At 45.4% G+C, this 24943-nt stretch overlaps 1 long non-coding RNA gene across 1 annotated transcript; it reads right to left on the bottom strand.

Annotated features, from left to right (window-relative positions):
* Positions 1–1985: 1985 nt before the first annotated feature.
* LOC110360633 (uncharacterized) lies at positions 1986–11805 on the bottom strand. The gene is made up of 4 exons (XR_002416674.2): positions 11540–11805; positions 10969–11130; positions 4219–4311; positions 1986–2751 (listed from the first exon to the last, which is right to left on the bottom strand). It is a non-coding gene; the product is annotated as an uncharacterized LOC110360633 (long non-coding RNA).
* Between the last annotated feature and the right edge of the window lie 13138 nt (positions 11806–24943).

Raw genomic sequence — 24943 nt, 5'->3', positions numbered from 1 at the left:
GCTTTCAATAAAAACCTCTCACTGGTGCAATCAGCTGTTGTAGGTTAGCCAGGACACGGTAGGAGACTAAAGCTTTCATGGATTTGAAAGAAGGTTGTGCTGAATGCTCAACATCTTTCATGGACCTTCCTAAATTGTCTGGTGGATCTATTACACTAATGCCTCTGTTCCTCTACACTGTCCTCTGAAAACTCCACAATTTATTAATAATCTTTTTTATCCATGTGTGTTAAAGGTATTACCTGCAATATTTCGTTCGTGGACAACACTTTTTCTAAAGCCTTCTGCTAACTTTTTGAAAATCTAAGTAAAAGCCTGCTTGTTTAAGTCTGTCCTCTCAAGAGATCCCTCATGGCCTCTGTGTTTGACCCTACTGTGCTCTCAACACCTCTATGGCTGCAGCTTCTATTATTTTCCATCACTCTGAAAATGGCATTTAAGGCAAGACTGCCAGTCCCGGCACTGAAGAAACAATAACAGCACAAAGCTGAGACTGGAGTTATAGGCTGCTCTTAAAACTATTTTTAGGGTGTGATGTATCTTTTGCAAAGTAAACACGCCCAGAAAGCTGTAGCGTGAATGCCGCATGCATATTATTTAATCATTGAAAGAGACAGAGATAGCAGTGCCCGCCCAGCTTCTGCCACTGTCAATGTTGACTTGGGCGCTGCCTGAGCTCCTTGGAGCAGCCAGCTCTGCTCAGCAAACCTCAGGCCTAGGTGTGCAAATAGCACAGGGCTTAACTTAATCACTGTGTCCACTTCTATTTGGAGATCTCCCTTCTAAGAGAATAAGTAGCCACATTTGTTTCATAAAGGGAGTGGAGAAAGCAGAGCACCGAGCAAGCCAAGGGAAGTAAAGATAGTGGTGGTAGCTGCAATTGTTGTTAGTGGTAAGTGGGTCCTCGATTTAAAGAGCTGCTCCCCTGGTTCCCAGGGAACGAGAGACGTGAAAGCCAAGTAATGCTGTATATAACCACGCTCAGATCCTCAGTGATGCTGCCGCTGAGGAAGAGCCGTGCAGGGGGGTGGCGGGTGCCCTGCCAGGAGGAGGGCTTGGGAACAGTGAGGATGGGTTACCCACATGCATGTGCATTTTTGCACACATATACATGCATATATGCATTCATATACCATACCATGGGCATTACAAATTACCCCTAAGGAGCAGTTCTGGCAGCCTGGGTACAGCGCAAGGTGAGCAGAGTGACCCGGGAACCCGCGCAAGCTGCAGGGACGCGGCTGCACGGTGCAAATTGATCTGGCTTTCAGTATTAAAATTTTGGAATTTGGGTGAATTGATAATCAGTTTTGTTCGATAACAAAATTAAAATTTCCCACTAAACCAATTGCTTAAGAAATACCTTCATTCCAAAGGCAAGCTTTCTGTTTCCAGAAGGTTTTGCTAGCTACCTCTTGGCTCAGCATGCTCTGAAGCTGTTCGTGCCCCAGCACGCCCGTCAGAGACCCTGGATTGGTGCAGGACAGAAACACTGTGCCTGCTCCCCAGGGACCCGCAGCATTGACCAGAAAACCCTGTAATTCTGCAGTGTATTTTGAATACAGAGCAGTTCACGGGCTTTTGTGGGTGATGCTTGTGGTTACAGATACATTTTCTTCCCACACTATTATTTCTCCATCAAAACTCAAAAAACGAGTGTGTATTTTTACTGCTGAAAGTAGAGAATATATTGCACTGCAAGCCAAGTGCAAAGTATGAGAAAAAAGGAACATTCCCAAAATACCTAGGCTAGAAACAAACCAAAGACGACCTTTGTTCTATATATATATATAATTTGTTTTTAGCAGGCATTAGGTGTGAATTGTGAGTGGCATTTAATTGCTGCACTGCATATGGGATTAGGAAACACTGTGCAGAACATTATCAATTCCATGGGAAGCAGATGGAAATAGGCTGTGAAAAAATACTGTGCAGAGCAGACAAATGGCCTAAAACGTGTGAAAAAAACCCTTAGAAATGGCACATTTGTAAGTTTTTCGTATTGTTTGATTTATTTACTCCACAGTTTACATACTACAATGCTAGAAATGGCTATAAGAGCTGCTGATGGTTCCTGCCAACATCAAAATAATTGACTGATATCAGGCTCAGTGCTGAAGAATCAACAGTTTGGGCACACTGTGTAGCTGAGAGTAAACAGAATCATATAGCTGCTGAGCATGTTTATTCTCCTCTTTAATTTCAGTATTATATTTTTGTGTATGGAGCGGTGACCCAGACCTGGAAGTTACCTCTTCATTAATACTTCTTTTCCCCAGTACCATATAGTTGTGCAGGTCATCTTAATGATATCAAATATCCTATTTAATATCTGCAGGTCTGGCCTTGGTACGAAACAGTTGAGAGAAGAATCCTTTGCCTTGCCCAAACGTTACAGCACGAGGATTTAGTGAGAGTTGTATCTTGATTCCAAGCCTCTCTCCAGTGAAGGTGGAGAAGGAAAATGACAGTGTAATTGCTCTCACATTTTCATTTTAGAAATGTCTTATCTGTTTCATCTCAAACTCAGGGAGAACAAATCAGCCCAGTCCTTCCTCACGCAGGCTCCATGGCGGCGGTGGTGCTGTGGGGTGTCACATCCCCCGCCGCAGCTCGGCGCCGCCCACGGGGGGAACGCTGGAACACCCACAGGACGGGAAACGCTTTTGGCTCACGCTAAGCTATCGAGATGCTGGAAGCTGCTGTTTTATTTCTCCTTGGCTCTTATTAACGCGGAGTATTTATCCGTCCCTGCAGCAATAGCAAAAGTTCAAAAACCTGTATATATTTTTACGAGCAATATTTTTAATGCTTTTTAATAAAACACAAAAACAGGACTTCACTCTGAAATAGCCTTCATTAAGAACCAATGTAAACAGGCAGAAGGCTTCAGTGTAATGTGGAGAATTTTCCATTAGGATTGAAGAAATAAACAGACAAGTTACTATTAGCTGGATTGCTAAAAATGCAGCATTTCCTAGAATAAGAGCAGCAATCTAATGTCAGACAAAAAAAAAAAGATGGTAATAAAAGGAAACGTACCACTACATGCCTAATTGCACCAATGCACCAGTCACCAGTAGTGCAAGGGGCTGAAAGTCATGAGTGAGCAGGCGCAGCTTTGGCTGCAGAACATCAGCTGAAGCCACCCCTTGCCCCAACGGACGACGTGTCCACCCCCGGCCCCAATGGATGACATGTTCTGTCCACCCCCTGCCCCAGTGGACGATGTGCCCACCCCTTGCCCCAGCGGATGACGTGTCCTGTCCACCCCTGGCCCCAACAGATGACGTGTCCCCAGGTGAGAAGCCACTGAGGAGAAGCAGTTGCCTCCCAGTAGCGTCCTCATCCTTGGCACTGGTCATACTGGTGGCTGAGGAGCGCAGCAGAGCCCGGACCAGCCTTTGGGCCGCTCGCACTTGCTCAGAAGCCCATGCCAGATTGCAGGGGCTGCGGGCACCGCGAGACCGTAAAGAAAGCATATGGCCAGTTTTTTATCTGTTTCACAGTCCTGCTCTTGATATAGCTCAGCACATGTGCGCGAGGGGAAAAAAATGGTATGAAAAACAGTGTTTGCAGGAAAATGTGTGTGAGCAGAGAAAGTACATAAAAATACGTTCTCACAGCACTGGTATTGATATTGCTAAGCATGGTAGATCATTACAGATTGTAAATGCTGACAAAAATAAGCTCCAAATAACTCTTCAATGCGGTAATACTGACAGCAGAGTCAACAGTATCAACCATGGCCCAGTAATGCCCCTTTGCTGAGACAATCCCTGAGCAACGTGTTTTCTGTTCCAGCCTGCCTGATGCCACTGGCCAGGCTGGACTGCAGGCTTAGCTGGACTGCCCCCGGGGTGCACATCTGGCCAAGGAGATACACTGAGAAAGGGAAAAACAACGAAAACCTGCACTAACATGCAGAGTTGGTACCACTGAGGCACAGGCCAAGCAACTGGATACTAGAGAAATACGTCCCCTCAGCCTGACAAAGGCAAAAGGAAACCTTAACGCTGCCTTCAGTTAATGGGAAGCCACAGAGAAGGTGGAGACAGACTCATTTTGAAGCAGCATGGTGACAGCACAAGAGGCAGTGGACACAAACCGGAACATGGGAAGCTCCCATTACATGTAAGGAAAGGCTTTCAAAAAATAAAAGCAGTCAAATGCTAACAAGACTTGAGGAAAACAAGAAAAGGTGGTGGAGGCTCTGACCTTGGTCCCAGAGAGGCACTGGCGGGCTCCACGCTTCTCCAGCACCCACACTGCTGCAGATCAATGCCTCCAGTTTGTGTTCAGAGCCACCCTCTGGAAACAAGGAGTCAGTTGTTTTACTTCTGTTCCCTTGCCTCAGTAGCAATTTTGACATTAAAACTACACGATGATTAGTGTTTTCTATACAGCATACAGGTGGTATAATGTGGTCTCTTGATGCAGTACCATGCAACAAAAAATAAGCTGGAAGAAAGGAATTAAAGCAAAACTATGAAAACATCTCAAATGGATGAGTGGGTGGGATTAATCCTGCTACTTAGAACCAAGCTGATTTCTTAGTTTTATTATAAACACAAAGTAGCTGTTCACTCTGTAAAACGCTGCCATTTAAGTAACTTTAGGGAAAAACAACCCATGTACACAGAAGAGGGGTCTTATTATAGTTCTTACAAAATAACATTGTTTTTCTGTTAGCAGGAATGAGCAAATTGAATGTTTTAACGGAGAAAATGTAATTAAAAGAAGGTTTTTTTTATTATTACCAGTCCTATTAGCAAAGTTAGTTAAAGTTACTCACTCGAAAACAGTGTTCACCTGTAGTGCAGTGTTTCATACACGCTGTCAGGTGTCTGTGGGTGTTCAATAAACCTTGCAGGTCTCACAAAGCTCAGCTGACCTGTTGGGCTCTGGATCTCTCCAAGGTTGGGGACTCCACAACCTCCCCGGACAGCCCGCTCACGGTGACCACCCTCACAGCAAGAGCGTCTATGATGTGCTGGAATTTCCTGCATTTCAGTGCCTGTCCCTGCCTCTTGTCCAGGCACCGGCCACCACTGAGAACACTCTGGCTCCATCTCCTTCCCACCCGGTGTTTATCCGCATGGATGAGACCCCCTGAGCCGCCTTTTCTCCAGGCTGAGCAGTCCCAGCTCTCTCCATAGGAGAGATGCTCCAGTTCCTCCTCCTTCGTGGCCCTGAACTGGACTCTCTCCAGTAAGCTCAGGTCTGTCCTGTACTGGGAGCCCAGCACTGGTCCCAGCACCCTGGCTGTGCCTCCCCAGTGCCAGACAGAGGGGCAGGATCCCTCCTTGACCCAGCGCAGCCTGGGAGGATGCTGACTGTCTTTGCCATCACATCATTTAAACCAGTTTGGTCTCATTATCTGTACAGCATCCAACACACTCCCAGTTCACCTCTCTCCAGCATTGTGATATTTCACAGGTAATCTCTGCGCTGTTATTCTTTATGGAGACGACTTTTATGTTTGGCATCCAGATGTCTTCTATGTGCAAGTTCCTGTCTGTAAGTTCTGGAAATTAATGTTGTGTGTAATAATACACTGTACAATAGGCTTGTGACCTTTGCTGTGAAAGTGCACTTTGATTACCTGGCTTTTCCAACTGCCCTGTGTTTACACACCACATCTCACTAACCTTTGGGGACCGGCTGAAGTGGCTGCTCAAACAAAATACAGAATACTGAAAAGGTCACTAGTGAAGCATGGTCAAATATTACCCTCATCTGAATACATTAAATAAGTGCTCTTAGCTAGAAGAGTTCATTGTCACCGCAGAGTGAAACAGTGAGCAGACACGTTCGCTCAGCAAAGCCCATGTGGGGAGGGAGAGCCGGGAAATCTGCTTCTGCTCACCCTGTCTGCAGGACCGCGGTCCCACCAAACTCCCCAGGACCAACGCGGGGCAACGCGCAGCCAGTGACAGCCGAGACAGGAATTAATACAACAGTAATAAGGTGCAGATCCATGTGCAGCCAGCAGCGCGCGATTACATTTCATGGAAAGCCATTTGCGTTGAATCTTTCTCTGAATAGTGGATAGGTGTAGGATGCATCTTTTAACTACCTGAACGTGAGCTGAATAGAGGGGAATTTAAGCTGTTCCGGAGTCCTCCATCACCCTGCAGGTGACAAGAGGTGCTCACAAATTACACTCCCATACTGGGGGGCTGCTCCTCAGCCCACCAGAAAATACAACACCAGCCAGAGACATCGCACAGCGTGCTTTATGGCTACCAAGGCTTTTACAGTGCTGGCTTGGTGCTACTACATTACTCACACGTCCCTTTTCTTTACAGCTTGTGTCTTACAAAGGAGCCTCAAACAACTGAGCAATTCCTCTTGCAACCTGTCTCCAGGAATATTTTATGTTTTAAAAGGTTTTGGCTTATTCCAGGGTTCCTGGGTGGGGGTGCTGGGCATGTCTTAGCATCACATCATGGAGCGGTCGCTCCCTATCCTTGGGGACAGTCAAAAGCCACTGGACACAGTCCTGGATCTGGGGGTTGGTGCAGGTGCCCTCCAGAGGGCCCTTCCCACCTCAGCACTCTGTAATCACCCATTTTTCACGCACATGCCGTTTCCACATAGACAAGGTCCAGGGGCTGCCAGTCTGTGCTCAGGGTGTCCGCAGAGCAGGTGGCAGCAAATGAGAAGGGAACAGAACATGTGCTGCACCTCACATGTTCTTACACCTCATGACGCCAACCTTGTGGAAGGAAGAAAGCATGACGACTAAAGCACTCCTAGAGAAAAACCAAGGATCTCCAGTAGGCAATATTCTGAAAAATTTAATGATGATATCTATTATTGTCTGTCTACAGCCAGAAAACCTCCTCAGCGAGCCAGGTGAGCTCATCAGCCCAGTGCTGCTGGCACTGCGCACCAGAAGCGCCTTCCAGGTTCAGAGCCCCGCTTTCTCTCTGCAGGTTGCCACAGGAAACAGCAAGGTGCCTGAAAGCATGTAATTAACGCAATTAATCTGTGGGTCTGCGAATTCTGTTTGAACAGAGCTAGCTGAAAAATGGGATTTTTTTCCCCTATAGCCGAGCTCTCTCCTACAGGAAAGATATGTATTATTTTTTCTCTGACAAAAAAAGTCAGCCCACATGATACAAGCAGAAATGGTAACAGCTCCTGATTTCTCTTCCATCCATTTTACTGAAGCTTGCTTCCAGTTTTAACTAGTAATTAAAAATTGCAGGCTTGTTTTCTCATATTTAAAAAAACAATGCATAAACTGTGTCCACTTTTCCACATCCTTTCCAATTCAAAATAATAGAAATGGGAAAACCTAAGTGTTCTCCAACCAGATTTTGCTTTTATTTAAAAAAAAAAAGAGAAAAAGTAATGAAAAACAAAAACTCATAAATCACAAATTTTCCATTAAAAATATTTTGACAGATCTACTCATCACCCCCGAGTTCTTCAGAACTAGAGGTAAAGGTGGATATTCAGGCTACATTTTATTACTTCAGCCTCTATTGGCCTTTTTCAATATATCTTGTTCTTTTTTCATCTTTCTCGCACAAAAGGATGCTTTGCCATTGTACCTTTAATGCAGTTTCTGGCAGTAACCGCCGGCCTGCCCGCGCTGGCTTTCCTCCCCGCGTTTGTTCCCAAGGCTCTACACCCTCCTGCGATCAGAGGGCTTTGCTTTGTTGGGGTTTATCTGTGTCCCAGTGGTCCCGTTACATCCCTTTGCTAGGATACTCAACTCTACCACTTGATACCCGTGTGTCACTCCCTTGCCCGCCGTACGTTCCGCCCAGGCACGGAGCCACCGCTGCCCCGGCTCATGGCAAAACCTGCCCCAGGAACACACTGACCCAAGTCCTGCCATCCCCTGTTCACAGGTGCAGCTCGGTGTTACCCACTGGTTGCACAAACATCCCTATTAATGGTTTGGCAAATGAAAAAGTAACTCCTTTCCCAGTAGCAGAGCCCCTACACAAACACTTCAGTATTCTTTCCTCTATCCGCAAACATTCGGTAATTTCCCACACTGCCGCTTTCCAGAGCAGTGGAACACGGAGACGCTCATCCTCCTTGGTTTCCACACCTGTACAGGGGACAGATTGCAACCTTCTGCAGCCACGCTGATCTCTGGCAGCTCCACCTGGGGTGCTCCCGAGGCTGAGCAGGCTGGCTGGGTACCGGGACCCTCATCATCCTCACCCTGCTCCCTCAGCGCCACGCAGAGCCCGCGCTCCTGCCTTTTGTTCTGCTGTGAACAGAACCATCGCCTTTCTCAGCCTAGACTGAAATGCATCAGAAGAGTTAGACTGTGAAGACACCCCAAACCCTTCTCCTCAGGTGATTTTGTGATCACGATTATCTGTCCACACAGGATCTGTGGCAAGAGTCACCACTCTGTCTTTATCTCGCTTTTAGCTTCTTCACTCGTCTTACCATGATGCTTTCAGATCTCTGCTGTAGACAGGCAACTCTGCTCCTCAGGCTGATTAGCGTTATTGTTTGATAATCTTGTGATTTCTGGTTTCACAAAGCCTAGTTCTGCATTAAAGGCCCTTTCCCAGACCAGATGTTTCTCACACCACACAACAGCCCTCTGACAGCAGAGCCTCTGCTGCATCTTCTCCCGCTTCACTGTCACAGTCGTGTCCGCAGCCAGGCTCCGCGAGGGACCCCTGCTTTTCATCAAAATATCTGGGCGCCAGAATTCTGTATAGTTATTTTTTAAATGACAGCTGACACAGAAGTATAGATAAATGATCCTCTCAGACATCTCCTCTTTATCATGGCTTAGTTCCAGTGAGCTAACCTGGGGCAAAATCCTTTTAAAGCCCCCCTCAACAGTGCAAAATGAGATTAACTTGTTGTATGCAGTTCCAGCACACCAACCTATACTCACTGATCGTGGAATACATGAGAAGCACACATAAGAAGTAGAACAGGATAAGGGAAGAATTAGGCTGCTATATTTTTATTTCTTCTTTAAGAGAGATTTTCATATGTTTCAATTCTGATTATTTTACACAGTCATTTTGACTTCTTCATGCCAAATTGGTGTATGATGCTTTTTGCTTAAGATTTTCTGTGCTTTTAATTTGACAGAGACTCTAAGCACTGTGTTAAATATCCAGTGTAATCTTGCTTACATACCTCAATCAGATTATTTCATTGTTAAATTCCAAAGAAAACACAGGTAACGGTTGAAATAAATACTGAGCTTTCCTCAGAGACAAGCCAGCACTTCTGTGCTCTGCTAGGAAATCTTTCTCAGTTGGATGATAGCAAACGGTGCCTCTGCCTTGTGATAAAGCATTATCACGCCAGAACACGGGTCCAGCACCAACCCGCGGGAAGGCTGAGTGCCCAAAACCCGGGGGCGCCTCTGGGATCCGGACAAATTGCTGTTCTAGGGAGCCGGTACCGCTCCCAGCGCCTGCCACACGTTCCGTGCACCAGGCATAAATCAGCCTGGCATGATACATCTCACTGTGTTTCAGAAGCGGAGACAGCAACGGGGAGATTTGTTTTTCCAGCTTTAACCGTGTCAGTTATTTTCTCCTTTTCTAAGCTAACGAGGTTTGCTTCTGGAAACTGCTCCGAAACGGCATATCAACAATGTTTGCTAATTCTGTTTGGTTATGATGGAAGCAAAGCTTGGGTGGAATCTCCATTTCTGACAATACTAATCAGCTTACACTGTCTAGACTTGCTTGAAAATAAACTGGGTCTGTTACAATTAACTTCAGCAGATATATTGACAGGAAACAAATCAGGTCGCAAAGCCGTCAAGGAGCAATCACTACCCCAAAGCAGAGAAGATTTAGTAGAAGACAAAACAGGTACATTTTTCTTAGACTTCACACACTAATGAAGCCACATGAAAATCAGAGAATCAAACAGCTCACAGGAAAAATGCACCAGATGTGCGTACTCAGAACCCCATAGACCAGAGCACAGTAGCTATTGGTAACAAAGCTAACGAGGAATACATATATCAAGCAAGATGGCCTCAGTATCCAACGGAGCAAGGAAGCTTCCAGCAGAATGCAAACGGTAAATGAATCAGTAACGACAAAAATCACTGGTCAGGTGGCTAATACAATTAACAGAACAAAGGAATCAGCACATCTCTGCTCCTTTTAAAAATAAAGGGAACAATGGACAAGAACTATAAAAAAATGTGGAGAAATCTCAGAATTGTTAGTGATTATAGTTCATAATTAGTGGTAGTTCATAATTGCAAAGTACTAGCAGGTGAGGGAAGGGTCAATGTTATACAGATCTTCAGCCAGAGAAACAACCAGGAGGTAAAAATCAGGGAAATTAGTTTTACTTCACAGAAAAACCACGAAGGAAGTCAGCATGATAAACTAGAAACAGCTTGGTTTTAATGAATCGCATCAAACCAGTCTACCTTTTTCACCATAAGACAGTAACGACCTCATGATTTCTAATGAAGAGCCCAGCTGATACAGTTTCAAAAGCCTCACAACAGTCAAAATAGCTCACATGGAACTCTCCTGGGCAAACGAGAGAAGCGTGGTCTAAAATAAATCATCACGATTTCTTTAGAGGTGTACGGTATACTTTTACAATAATAATAATATATGACAAGTGCGACCCTGCTTGGAAATCATACTTCCAGAATGGTTGTTACTATTTCTTACCAAGAAGAAGGGGTGCATCTGCACAGGTTGGCCCAACCCAGTACTTTAACAGCCTGGAGACATGTCTTAAAGATCACTGCATCAACATGATATGGACTGCAAATACATGGGAGAGCAGCCCAAGCTAGGGATGGGTTTGCCGTACGAGGTGGACTGGAAAGGTAGGAAGCTACCAGCTGATAGATGCTGCAAGCGTGATATGTAGCAGAAACAACCTACATTTAAACGTGACACAGGAAAGGGCTGGATCACTGGAACAGACTGCATCAACTATGTGCAGTGGGAAAAAATGGTCTCTGACGAGGAGTGTTACCTGTGAGATGCACAAAGCACAACAAATCCTCCACTCTGGTGGGTGCTGGGAAGGTATCAGCTGGCACCTTGTGGTCAGATTTTGGTGCTGTACTTCAAGGAAGAGGTGGGTCAAACAGTCCGTGAGACAACACAAAAGCCCACTCAAACTGGAAAATCTTACCTCGGAGGAAAAATACTAAATAATCAGTTTTCTGTGCTCATCATGGATAGGGCAAGCATAACAAAGGTAAACTCAGGCAAGAAACATCCAGAGACACTCTGCAAGGCTGGGACAAGCAGTGCGGGAGCTGGCTGCCTGCGGGCTCTGCAGAGCTCCCATCACCAGGGCCAAGAACCAGCTCTGCCCCAGGAACCATCCAGCCGGAGCTGATCCTGGCCGGGGGCACAGGGTGCTCTACCCCCGCCTTATCTTCAGTGCTGCACGTCAAAGGACTGAAGAGATTGAAATCCTTCCTGACAGTTCAGGCTCCGAGTGAACAATGGGTTTGTTCTCTCGGGATAACTGACTACAGCAGTTAAAGTGGCCACCATGGAAACTTCTCCATAGTAAAATTAATGTTCAAACTTACCATTTTCAGCTTTCCATCATTGAAAAACAGAAAACTCCTCAGAGACCAACACACCGTTGTCTTGCAGCGAAAAGCAGACATGGACAGCTTTCGATCCTGATCCATTTCACCTTGTCCATCAGCAGGCAGCACCTCAGCTGGCACAGCAAGGAACAAAACCAGCCCAGGGTCCAGCCAGGAGCAGAAGAGGGAGCTGCAGACAGGACCAGAGACAAGGCTGTGACATGGATCCAAAGCCCACCCAGCAGGCAGGGACACCCACAGCACAGCTCAGGAAGGGGGTGGGTGCCCAGACCCAGGTTTAAATGGAGCTCCCAGCCCAGGAGCAGCAGGTGTGTCTGGCCAGGTGAGGCTCATGGGGCAATCAAGGTCCATCAGTGCACCCAAACCCTGACACAGGAGCTGTGTGCAGAGATGTTTTGTAACATACACTTGGAGGATTTGGATCCTCTAGACACTGCTGCAATGGTACATAGCTGCACTCTTGAGGACTTCCCGAGGAATTCCAGCTGCCGCGACTTTGATGGTGACAGCTAAAGCAAAACTGGATTTGCCATGGTGAGCTCAAGGGTTTCTAATGCTCAGTGCACAGTGGTGACCTCACGGCTGCCCTGTGCTGGCACAACTTCTGTCGTCCTATTGATGCACAGGAGTTTATTAAAATCCTCGATCTTTAGAGCACAGTCCTGGTGTGGGATTAACATGATCTCTGGTGTCCACAGGAAAACGTGACTGGCTATGTCCTGAAACTTCACCAGCACCCCCCAGCCACTGTGCCTTTGCTATGGCATCCACGTACCCGCTCTGCGGAGTCTGAGCACCGAGCAAGATCGAACCTGTCTGGGCCACTGATTCATGGCGACAGAGCTGAGCTGAAGCCACCAAGCTGGCTATGCTGTTAGACCTATCTATGCAGCAATGTACTGACACCCTGAAATCTGTAGTTTATTTAGTGTTTGGCATTAAAAAAAAAAAAAAGATCAATGAAGAGCTCCTCAGTCTCCTCTGTTCAGCAGATAGTGGGCTTGGATGTGTTTGGTATGCATCGAGCAAGGCAGTGCAGTGAAAAATGCTCTTTCTGATGGGCAAATAATCTTGCAGATACAGGAAGCAACAGAGTTATTTCACTATGGTATCTATAGCAGATTACACATAAAGAGTAAGTTTGTATGTCTGTTTGTGTGCACCCATAGAAGCAGACAGAGATACCTGTGTTGGTACTGAGAGCAACCAGATTGAGACAGGGCTTCAGCGACGGGCGACTCTTATGTGTTGGAACTGTGGTTAAAGTCTGAATCTGGAAAGAGAAAATCCTTCATCTTCACCTTCATCTTCCTGGATTAAAAGTACAAATACTGCCTCCATGGTTGTGCTTAATTTAGATGACGATGCGGTCTGTGCTGTCAAGATTTTTATCCTAAAATACTATGGATATATTAAGTAATTAAGTCATGACATGACAAGGGGAGGTGAAATCACAAATCACTACTTTTTTTTCAGTAAGACTTGTCTCCGCAAAGAACGTTAACTCACAGTTTGTGAAGTCAGTAACTTGTTGTGAGACCGGGACTCCATCCACACAGTCCAGCCTGGTTGCAGGGTGGAAGGAGTTTGAATTGCCCAGCGCACGGAGCTGCTGGAGAAGGACCACAGACATCTACTGATCTGAGTTACATTATTCTCTCACGGGGAAGTCCATTTATTATCTGCAGCTGAAGAAAACCAATGTAGCGTGTGGCATGTGGTCACATTTTTCACATTTCATGGACTAAACTGGCAAGTTGCTGTAGAGATGTAAAATTCTGAGTGCAGCGGTTATTGCTGTGCCGTGTTGATCACGCTGGGTTGGCCACCTTGAAGGCCCATCTTGTGAAAGAACATGTTCTGACAGGATTCATCCCTGTATAATTCTTGTAGTTATTTTAATTAAAGTGAAAATTTCTTCAGCAGCATTTTCTTTCATCAGCATCTAAATTTTTTAAACTTCAGCCCATCAGATTGGGCACCTGAGTGAAACAACTTCACTTCACACTCTGGACAAACTGCATTGTTGTAACGTAGAGAACTCAGATGTAAAGGTGTTTAATGTGAGGTTTGTTCTTCACGAGCGGAAGCACATTTCTCAGAGGAACCGCGTGCCCGGTGCTGTGTGTGAGGCAGCGGCTGCCGTCGGCATCGCTCCACAGCAGCTGCCAGCCTGGCGGGCCGGGACGCAGCTGGTGGCGCCTCCAGCAGACACGCGGTGCTTGGGCCACAGTGGCTCTTCACGAGGACAGGCGCTTCTCACACAGCAAAGGTATTTACCATGTCGCAGATCATACACTTCCTGTTGTTGACTGTCCTTGCTGCTGGAAATGCGCGGGGTGGATTTGTGTCTTGTTTCCAGACAGACCCTTTGCAGCCCCCACACCTTGCGTCGTACTGGCCATTTAAATACTCATTTGCTAAATTGCCTCCTGTTGCTAATCTTCCTCTGACTCTACGCACCCAGACGTCCCTTCTTCCTCTGCGTTAGGTTAATAACCATGTCGAGTTTTCTGAAGCTGTGTCATGGCTACGGTTGTCGTTCAGAAACCTTTTCTGTTTTCTGCCTGTTCTTACTGGAGACAGGACACATTTCACACAGCACTCGGTGACCATCTCAGGCAGTCCCCACGACCTGGCAAAAACACTTCTGGGCTTTTGCTTAACATATTTCTTCTCAAACATTCTTTCTTTTCTCTATGCATAGAATCACTTTGGGAAACTGTTTTCCAGAAGACAGGGTGGAAAACGAAGCTGTCCCTATGTGAAGCTCTCAGATTCGTGGCTTTCCACTCAGTGGCATTAGAAAGGATATTTTCAAATAGTTTGAATGCCACATTCTGCATAATTTTTAATTGGAGAGAGATCTATGTAAAGATTATTTTCAGCAAAAAGTTAGGAATGCAATTAAACATATTCAAACAAGAATTCTGTGCCAGGCCCTGAGGACCTTTAATTTATAAAAGTAACACTGCTCGACCACAGAATACGGTTGAACAGCACTTTGTTGAAACAATTACTGCTTAATAATGGGCAACTTCTGGTCTTGCATGAGCTTCTACCTCATGGGGAACTGTGTATGTGCTCCCCCAAGGCTGAACTTAGCCCTGGGGAAATGGGACACAAAACCCAAATGTGCCTTCCTGAGCAAGAGGAAGAAGAGAGATTTCTCATCAGAAGAAGTAAACATCTTCTACATTTCCACCATCACTTTGAGAAAGGGCTTGTTCTTAGCAAGATGAATTTGCTTTTTCTTTTCCTTTTCTTCTGAAGCAAACACTTGGAAGAATTACTGATACCTTTTGTTACACATTGTTTCATTTATTCACCTTCTTAAAGTGTGTAACTGGAACAAATCAGGTGACGTGTGGAACTTCGGTTTCGGCAGAGTCCTGCCAAACGCTCTTGTTAAAAATAAGGACGCTTTCCAGGTGGACAGGACAGGAGTGGATGTTCTTGTCTGCAGAGACGACAACACCATCCATGGGGCAGATTTTCTCCTTTGCTGCCAATTGTGGTGAACTTCTCTCATCAATGAACAAGCCTGTATGGGTTTATCTACAGTCATGATGGTGATCCTCGGTGGGTGATTCTGTAGGAGGTTTTTAATCACGTTCCCGCCTACATTAAAGCCGATGACAGTTATTGAGGTTTCCGTAAGTATCTCCTGTGTCCTGGGATAGATTCTCCTGTGCACAATTTCCATTTGGATTTTTCCTGATACCAAGCTGAAAAAGAAAACGCGTGAAATGATTGCTTACATTAATTGGGTGAAGAGTTTACACAAATCACTCAGTAATATCTTTTATTTTTCAGGCACTGAAAATGTCTCAATGGGAGGTTATTAGGTTTTTTTATTATTAAATCAATGCACATTTAGAAATGTTGCTTGTCATTTGAATATTTGTATGGAATAAAGTGCTACAGCAAAAATGTGTAAATGCTGAACTGCCTCTATTTACAATGCTGGTATTCATGCCCATTAAGAAAACTCATTGTATGTGCTTATGGGCTACCCATATCACCTCTGGAGAATGTGTCTTCCAGGGCCAATAAGGAGTTACATTGGAAAGAGGGTTTAAAAGCCCAGCCTGTGAGAGTGCTTCTGCACACTGCATGCGGGAATATCACACTGCATCCAGGAATATCACACACTGCATCTGGGAATATCACACTGCATCCAGGAATATCACACTGCATCCAGGAATATCACACACTGCATCTGGGAATATCACACTGCATCCGGGAATATCACACTGCATCCAGGAATATCACACACTGCATCCGGGAATATCACACTGCATCCAGGAATATCACACTGCATCCGGGAATATCACACACTGCATCTGGGAATATCACACTGCATCCGGGAATATCACACTGCATCCGGGAATATCACACACTGCATCTGGGAATATCACACTGCATCCAGGAATATCACACTGCATCCGGGAATATCACACTGCATCCGGGAATATCACACACTGCATCCGGGAATATCACACTGCATCCGGGAATATCACACACTGCATCTGGGAATATCACACTGCATCCAGGAATATCACACTGCATCCGGGAATATCACACTGCATCCGGGAATATCACACACTGCATCCGGGAATATCACACTGCATCCGGGAATATCACACACTGCATCTGGGAATATCACACACTGCATCCGGGAATATCACACTGCATCCAGGAATATCACACTGAATCCGGGAATATCACACACTGCATCTGGGAATATCACACTGCATCCAGGAATATCACACTGCATGCAGAAATAATGCACACAGCATCTGGGAATATCACACTGCATGCAGGAATAACACATGCTGTGTGCAGGAATAACACATGCTGCGTCCGGGAAGATCACACCACGTGCAAGAATAACACACCCTGCATGCAGGAATAACACACACTGCATCAAGGAATATCACACTGCATGCAGGAATGTCACACACTGCATGCAGGAATACCACACACTACATGCAGGAATAATGAACACCACATGCAGGAATATCACACACTATATGCAGGACCAATGCACACTGCATGCAGGAATGTCGCACACTGCGTGCGGGAATAACACACTACATGCAGGAGTATCACACACCACGTGCAGGAATATCGCACACTGTGTGCACGGCAGCGTGTGCGATGCTGACCTGCCCAGCCTTCCACCCACAGCTCCCATGTCACTGAGGAGCGGGGACGTCACTGGGGGTTTGTGCTCACAGTGGCGTTTGCACTCACGGCTCAGCGGTTTGTTTAAGCAGATGGCACTGAACCCAGCGCGGAAGGGCCGGTCTGGAGCGTGGAGCTGCAGGGTGACGGGCAGGGGCTGGGGTGGGAGGATGAAGATGTTGACCTCCATGGAGCCAAGTGCCAGCATCTTCTCTGCCTTCCCCCCGGACAGTCCCTTGACAGCATCTGACAGCTCTTCCTTGCTGCCCAGAGCTCTTTTAGGAGCTGAGTCACTGGTGCAGGGGGTCCTGGACCTCCTCCTTTGTTTGAGCCACCGGTCGGTGCCATGGTCAGCCTTGGTTTGTTAGCTCAGATAAATGTTGCATGTTTCACAGGGCTGTTGGGAGGATGTGGGCTTGTCTGTACATATGCAGAACTACAACATTAATAATTTCTGCAACAGCAATACTGAAATGAGTTAAATTCTGTTCTGATCTGGCACTTCTGACCTGTTAAAATAACTGTTGAAAACGCTGCATCCAAATGAGGACACTGCTGCTGTTGTTGCCTCCGGCCATAGTCGGCACAAAGAAAAAGTGACATTTCATGCTCCTCAACCTAAACTAAAGTCAGTTTAAGCTTGCTGTCTCCTTGGAGTTGGTTTGGGGTGCCTCTCTGCCAAAGACCTTCAAAATTTTTGTAATCTATACAGTGCCAAGCTCTTCTTACACAATTTACCTCAAGAGATACGTTCAAGGTGGTGTACTGATTTCCCTCCAACTTGCTATCAATCTCTCAAGTTTTTGCAATTAACTAATTATATAGGAGATTAACCTGCTCACCTGAAAAGAACAGAAGACTTCAGACTTGACTCATTAAGATCATTGTGTTTTCTGAAGGAAATTGTGCTGTGAAGATTAAATGAAATTCTTAAGGGAAGAACCAGTTCCATTGAATAATTAGCTTAATAAATATCAAGCTCCTATCATTTGTATTCCCGCTACGAGCTAATCTTTCATAAGCCATATGCATCTTCTCTTCAGCGTACCGCAAACATTGGCAGCAGATGTTGAAGAACAGGTACAGAGCTTGAGTGTGGTAATGCAATAAAAATAGTTTAAGAGTCCTTGAAAGACATGAAGACGAGCATTTGTTTGGCAGTGAGAACATACTTTGTTCATCCCCTGGGTGCTGTAATCAGAAGTCAGAGGAAAATAGGGCTACGGCAAAACAAACCGCTGGCAATGACCTTTAATGCAGGGAGGAATTCCAAAGGTCTGTTTTACCCTGCAAGGAGCGGCGGCACAGTGGCCGCACTGTGTCTGTAGCCATCGCCTCCAGAGGAGCCCTGGCTGCTGTCCCAGCTCTCACCCCGCACTGTGGGTGGAGATGAAGCCACCATAGTCCCAGGTTCAGGGATGCTGCTGCTTCAGGTGGATGCGGTTATGCTGTCCCAGGGAGAACGCGCCAGCAGAATGGCTCTGCAGAACGCACCCCAGAAACCAAGGACGTGCCCTTCAAATGTACCAAGAGCAGCTGCCCTTTACTCCTGAAACGGCGTTTGCAAAGCCTTTGAAAACTGTCTGTCAGTGCTCATCCCTTTCCGCGTTTACCCTGCATTTCAGCAGGGCTCCACGAGGCAGCAGGACTCTGCGGGGCTCAGAGGCAGCTATGGGGACAGACACACCGTACAGGGACAGATGCACAGTACAGGGACACAGTACAGGGACAGGTACACAGTACAGGTATACAGTACAGGTACAGATGCACAGTTCAGGGACAGGTACACAGTACAGGCATACAGTACAGGTGCAGACACACAGTACAGGGACAGGTACACAGTACAGGTACAGATACACAGTACAGGTACACAGTACAGATACACAGTACAGGTACAGATACACAGTACAGGTACAGGTACACAGTACAGGTATACAGTACAGGTACAGACACACAGTACAGGTACACAGTACAGATACACAATACAGGGACAGGTGCACAGTACAGGTACACAGTACAGGTGCACAGTACAGGTGTAATGCATTCTCCAGCTCTTCCCTGCCTCACGCTTCCGAGCTCTGTAGGGCACTTCCAGATGTCCCAGCCCTGGAGACACCCGTCAGCCCATCACCAATAACATTCCTCTGCTTAGCCCAGGGTGAAAATTTCCAGAAGCTCTTGGATCAAATCAAAGTAAAGATCCACTGAACCTCAGGAGCTCTCGGCCTTCTGCGTGGTTCCTTTTCTTTGATGTACAGTAAATATGACTTTTAAACCATCCATAAAACTAAAATGTTAGGAAAACAAAGGAGTAACAATATGGCAGAGAAAGGTTTCGAACAGACCTTCAGAAGTGAAGGAGAGAAAGGCAGGAGGTTCCCAGCTACCAGAGCTGCTGCATGCACGGGCATGTAAGAGACACCATGGGTACAGGTCACCCTTTATGTTCTCCCATGTTATACTCATGCAGTACAACACTGGGATTTCAGAACTCATTTTAAAAAAGAGGTTGACACTCCAAACCTGACAGGGCTCTAAGAAAGATTAAAATAGAAATACTCTACTTGTGAATTTAACTGCAGTCTAGGGCACAATTAGCGAGCAAATACACCATTAATTAAAAGGATCAAGGGCATAGCAGGGCTATTATAAGAGGACTGACTGTAGTAATATCACGGTTAACTGAGTGACTATTTGCCTGTACTTGAATGGAGAGCAGAACTACTAATTAATTACTTGTATTTCCATTTTCCTCTGGAGCTATGCCATTGCCCAACTGCACTGATCACCGTTTTAAACATACTATTTCTTGGATCTGGACCATTGGAAATGGCATCTCAGCAGAAAAATTTCTGATTCATTGTTGCCTGTCTTACATTCCCTGCTCTGAAACACAGTTTGGCAGATAAAATGAGAGAGAAACGGGAAGAATATTCATCTCCGGGATGTCCCTGAGTGAGAGCTGGGTTCAAGAACCTTCTTTGGAGCGTACAAAGAAATGTTTTATTTCCTTTCCACCAGATTTGAAGATCTATGTTGTATCTCATTAATACTAAATACATTTCAACGCACATCCTCCATATCTGCTGACAATTATTTGTCATATATCCCTCACCCCAACCACCTCTTCCCCTCACTTCAATGGAAGAAAATAAAAAAGCTGCTTCCTTTTGGGTTAGACCAAAACGGTTCAAGGTCCTTTCAAGTACTGTTTGCTGTATGAATTAGATGTCTCTGAATACAGCAGTTTTCTTTCTTGCTTGGAGAAATTCTATGAAGGAAATTTTTTAGTAAGTGATAAGCTTGACACTAACTTGATGGGGATTTTCAATGGAGTTTTGAGGAGCTGCTCCGGCAAAGAACACGAAGATATATTCATTTTAACCTCCGAGAACAAATGGTTTCCAAAAAGGTCACATTGCTGCAAGACATGACATGATGAGTTGGATCTCATGAAGCTGGTATAAACTGGCCTGCAGTCACATTTGTTCTGGTCTTAAATCAAGACCGAATTTCCTTTGCAGACATGGCTTGACGGAACAGCTGCTGGACGAGGCTCCTGTGCCCCGAGTTACGGTCCGAGGGAGACACCATGGTCTCCAGTGTCTCTTCCAGCAAGACACAGAACAAGAATTGCAGTGGTTGGCAGCTGCTACTGATGTCCCTCCTGCCCCATTCCCCTCGTGGCTCCTGTTTTACTGCCGGCTCCTGCAGCCACCTCCTCGTTGTGTGACACTGGGCTCCCCCATGGGTATTCATCAGACTTGTGTTTTGGCTATATACTTATCTATATTAACAATAGTTTGCCATCAGTCTTACCTGGCCAGCCATACAATCCATTTTCAACTTCTGTGAGTGTTTGTTACATTCATGCTTTTTGAGTAATATCTATATATTCACCCTCAGAGCAGAGTGTGTCTTCGTAACTTTTTGTAAGTAATCTTATTAAAACACCTTACTTTCATTATCTGCTCTTAATAAAAACCCAGAGATAAAGTTAAATATGAGTATTACACAGTTACCTCTATCTGTCAAATCTGTAATCTCTCCTAAAAGTAAAACCAAACCAGTTGACACTGGCTTTCCATAATCCAGGCTGTTCGCACTAGGACTGGCCCTATCTTATTGCTCTCTCTTCAGCCCGTATTAATAATTCCTTATTAATTAAACAGGATGACATCGTGTCACCTGGTTTGTGGCTGCTCGGTTCACCCTCTGTGCCTGATGACCCGTCCGTGCTGTGGAGTGTCCCTGGTGCTCCGGACTGGGCGCGGGTCGGTGCCCGGGGACACTCTGCCGAGCCAGCCCAGCCAGGGCCCGCAGGCCGCTTCCTCCTGACCCGAACACTTCAGCAGAAATTCTCTTAGTACACTCCTTGAGGAGAAAGAATCAGAAAACATTTCACCACCCTGTTTAGCATAGAGAATTCTTAGTGCTTTTTCTCAGGTGCGGAAAATAAATATTTATAGTTCCTGCCAGTCTGAACCGTGACTAACAGAAACTTATTTCTGTGCAGTAATTTGTCTACAGTGCTTCTAGGATTTTATCACTAACGCAATGCATAAAATCATAATGGCCTAAACATTTCCTTCTGATGGCATGAAGCTCTGCTAGTCCTGCAGCATTTTTAAGTTCTTCATCTTCCTTTCTACTCCTATACTCGTATTTCCATGTGACACACCGCTCACCCACCACCCTTGGTCCCCACTGGCGGTGCTGACCCGCGCTCCAGGTCCAGCTCAGCACAGCGCTGGGGGCTCCGGGCAGGCGGCTCCGCCAGGTCGTGTCTGTAAAATGGGAACAACAGTCCCGTGCTTCACAGACGTCTTATAAACCCATCACAGGTCACAAAACGCGCTGAGTCTGAAGCAGCAGGGCTGGGGCTAAAAGAGAGAGCAGGGCAGCGAGGGAGCGGTGGTTTATGCGCACGGCAAAGGGCTGTGCTGGGTGCAGGTCCTGCCACGCTGCCCCGAGCAGCCTCTGCACAGCACCCATGCCGTGGAACCGCGTCCCGGCTGCTCCTGCAGGGTCAGCAGGACAATAACCTCCAGAAGTAAATTAACCCACCAGAAGCCAAGTGGGTTGGGAGAGGACAGGGGGAAGGAGGAAAAGGCGATCATGAAAGAATGAGAGGGACCGAGAAGGTAAACCAGTAGTTACTAATCTATGAAAACGTCTTTTTTAACTACATGGTTTCTTCCTCCTGCTGCATTTTCCACTAACAGATTATTAATTTACCAGACATGTTTTGTATTTCCCCAGGTTGCATTTTGCCTGCTAAGAGAAGATATTCATATTTTGACATTGTCTGAGCAAATTCAGATTTGCTTGAGATAATGATTTGTTATTAAGCTTAGAAGCCTTTTTTGCATAATTAAATTAGAATTGTTTTCTTTGTGTTAAGATTTATGATATTGGTTTTAGATACCAAACAGGCTCTTATTTGCTTTCTTGCCTGTGTACACTGGTCTGTTTCAGTGGTGTGGACGTGGAAAAATAGAGCACGAAAATATTGGCGCTGTAAGAGACTAGATCATCCCTGGTCTTACATGAATGTATTTATGTATCATGTGGTTATTCCTTGCCCTAAGCTTGAACTCATACTGATAGCTGGGAAAAGGAGATTAAAAAAACAGGTTAAACTAACAAAATACAAAAATCCACCTGGCTATTCAGCCATGGAAGAAGAGTAGGTCTCATTGCTTGGGTTTTAGATCAGTTTTGGTTATTTTCTGAAATAGCAGTCCCACTGGAAATAATAACAATTTCCTTAACTGTATGATAAATCAAAGTAAATGAGCTCAAGTGCTGGTTTTGGCCTCATTCATGAAATTTCCAGGTATTTGGAATATGGAATAAAGTTGTCGCTTTATACCGAAAATTCTTGCAAGATTGTGCATTTCTCTGAACTCTTTCTTTGAAATTGAGACTCATTTCTCTTATTTCAGAGATACAAAATCAGGTAATACTGTGTCTTGTTCTCACTTGGGTAGTAAAATGTCCTTTCTTGGACAGGTGTAGTTCAGCCTTCCCATGGCACATCTTGTGTAGCCCAAACCACTCAGTTCAGCGCCCAAAAGCACCCAACATTTATCATGGACATATGGTCATAATCTCTCTAAAAACGCTTTGGTTTTGTTTGATTTCTGATAAATTATTGGCTTCAAAGATGCCTGTTCGAACTGTTTGCATTGGTAAACTGTGCCCTGGGCAAACCCACGAAGTGCCTGTTGCTACCACTGCTGGAGACCCTGGAGTCAGGAGCCTTAAAACTGTACTTAGAGTTAAACCTGTTTTCAGCCGACAGCACAACACAGGCGCCTTTCTCAGCTGAGGACCCTGTTTATCTCCTTTAACTCTCATTATTCTTTCCTTGTTTCTTACACAAAGCTGGATGCACACAGCACTTTTTCATTCCTGATTTCGGTGGTTTTCTTTACATTTAGCGCACTCTTATTCCTCTCTGTTTTTATGTGACTGGGAGGTATCACTTCTATTTTTCATAAATAGATAATTTTCAATATTATCATACTAAAAAAGAAAGAAACAATGCTTCCAAATCTGGCATGGTCTTTGACCAAGGGCCAATCTCTGACCTGGCCAAGAAGGGATGATGGGAGATGGACTGTTTGGATTCTTCAAGACTCATGTTCTTTGTGTAACTTAAGACGATAAAACCCCCAGCAATACTACACTTCAAATGAAATAGATTAGGACTGAGATTGGGCTGGCTCATACATAAAAAGCAACACAGTGTTTTCTTCATTTTGCAATATAAACCACAAAATACCTAAAATGTACAAAATCAGACTGACACGACTTCATCCGATCGGCCGTAAGGAAGAGCTGCACATTCAGGTTCTTTTCACAGTTTTATACGAAAAAATTTCCAAGATATTCTTCCTAAGTCCTGTGTTTCAAATCTCCTTTCTGAGCTCCCGTGGGTTTGTTGCACAGAATAACGCTGCTCTTCTCACCTCCTCATGGGCGGCTTTCAATCCAGGATCCAGAGCCTGCACCGCGGGTCGGTACCAAACTGTTTTCCAAGATTAATGATAGTTCCTAACAAGATCTTGATGAACGTTGGGCAGTACTGTGCAAACCTATTCCAGGCAATTCTCGTTTGCAGCACAGCCACAGAACTCGAGAAACCAGGAGATCAAACCAACCCTTCTGTTACTCAGATTGAGCTGAACAAGTTGGGTTTTTTTAATTGCCTTTTCTGTTATCTTCTTAAATATGCCCTTTGGAAAGCAATGTGGATGTTCTCATTTTAATAACACTTTCCTTTTTACAACGTGATCATTACAAAAGGGCTCTGGGGGCTTTCGGGAAATGGAAAACTCCTGGGGGAGTTTTCCTGGAAGATGAGGCTGGCTTGGCAAAGCCGTCGTGGTGCTGAGCGGCTGCAGCTGCGGATGCTGGATTGGGGAGGAAAGCAGCGTACTTAGAGAATGATGCAGAGTTAATGCATCACAAACAAGAAATACCCTCCAGACACATAGGATGTGCCCTCTAGACTGCATTTATTTGTCTATACTTGTAACATTTCCCAGATCTCTTGGTTTTACAGCACTGAAATCATTGATGCAAGCATTTCGGTATGATTTTCCAGAGAGCTGTAGGCTTTCATCACTGATAGTAGCAGCTACCGAATGGGGGAAACAAGCGCTCTGCACCAGTATTTTCACATCTATGCATATGTATGAGCAATGACTAAATAGATTAGAACTGCTCAGCCCCAGAAAGGAAGAAAATCAAACCCTGAGAATATGAGAGCAGCCTGTAAAGTCAGAAATGACAGAGGCAGTGAATGGGGGTGGCTAGTCATTGCTTTTGTAAAACAAAAAGAAGGAGCCTCAGTCAACTTACCAGGTAACGTGTTAAAAACAAACAGAAGAGAACATCTTTTCATCCAAATGTTAGGCAAACATCTGTCAAGGATGACATTATGTAGTTGTTCTTGCCTTGGGGCAAGTGATGGACCAGATGTCCTCTTGATGTTCCCTTTCAGTCCCGTTTCCTGTGATTCTACAATTAGATTGCAGAACTCATTGGCACAAGCTTTAGCAGTCGCCAAAGTCATAAAATCATTAAAAAAAAAATACTGCATAGAATAAAACTCCAGCCAGGACTGTTAATCACGACAGCCTGGGGCAATCTCTGACTCCGGTGGTGTCCCATCAGCGG

This window comes from Columba livia, chromosome 5 (assembly GCF_036013475.1).
Source record: "Columba livia isolate bColLiv1 breed racing homer chromosome 5, bColLiv1.pat.W.v2, whole genome shotgun sequence".
Classification (NCBI taxonomy): domain Eukaryota; kingdom Metazoa; phylum Chordata; class Aves; order Columbiformes; family Columbidae; genus Columba; species Columba livia.
This window is presented reverse-complemented; position numbering and strand designations above follow the sequence as displayed.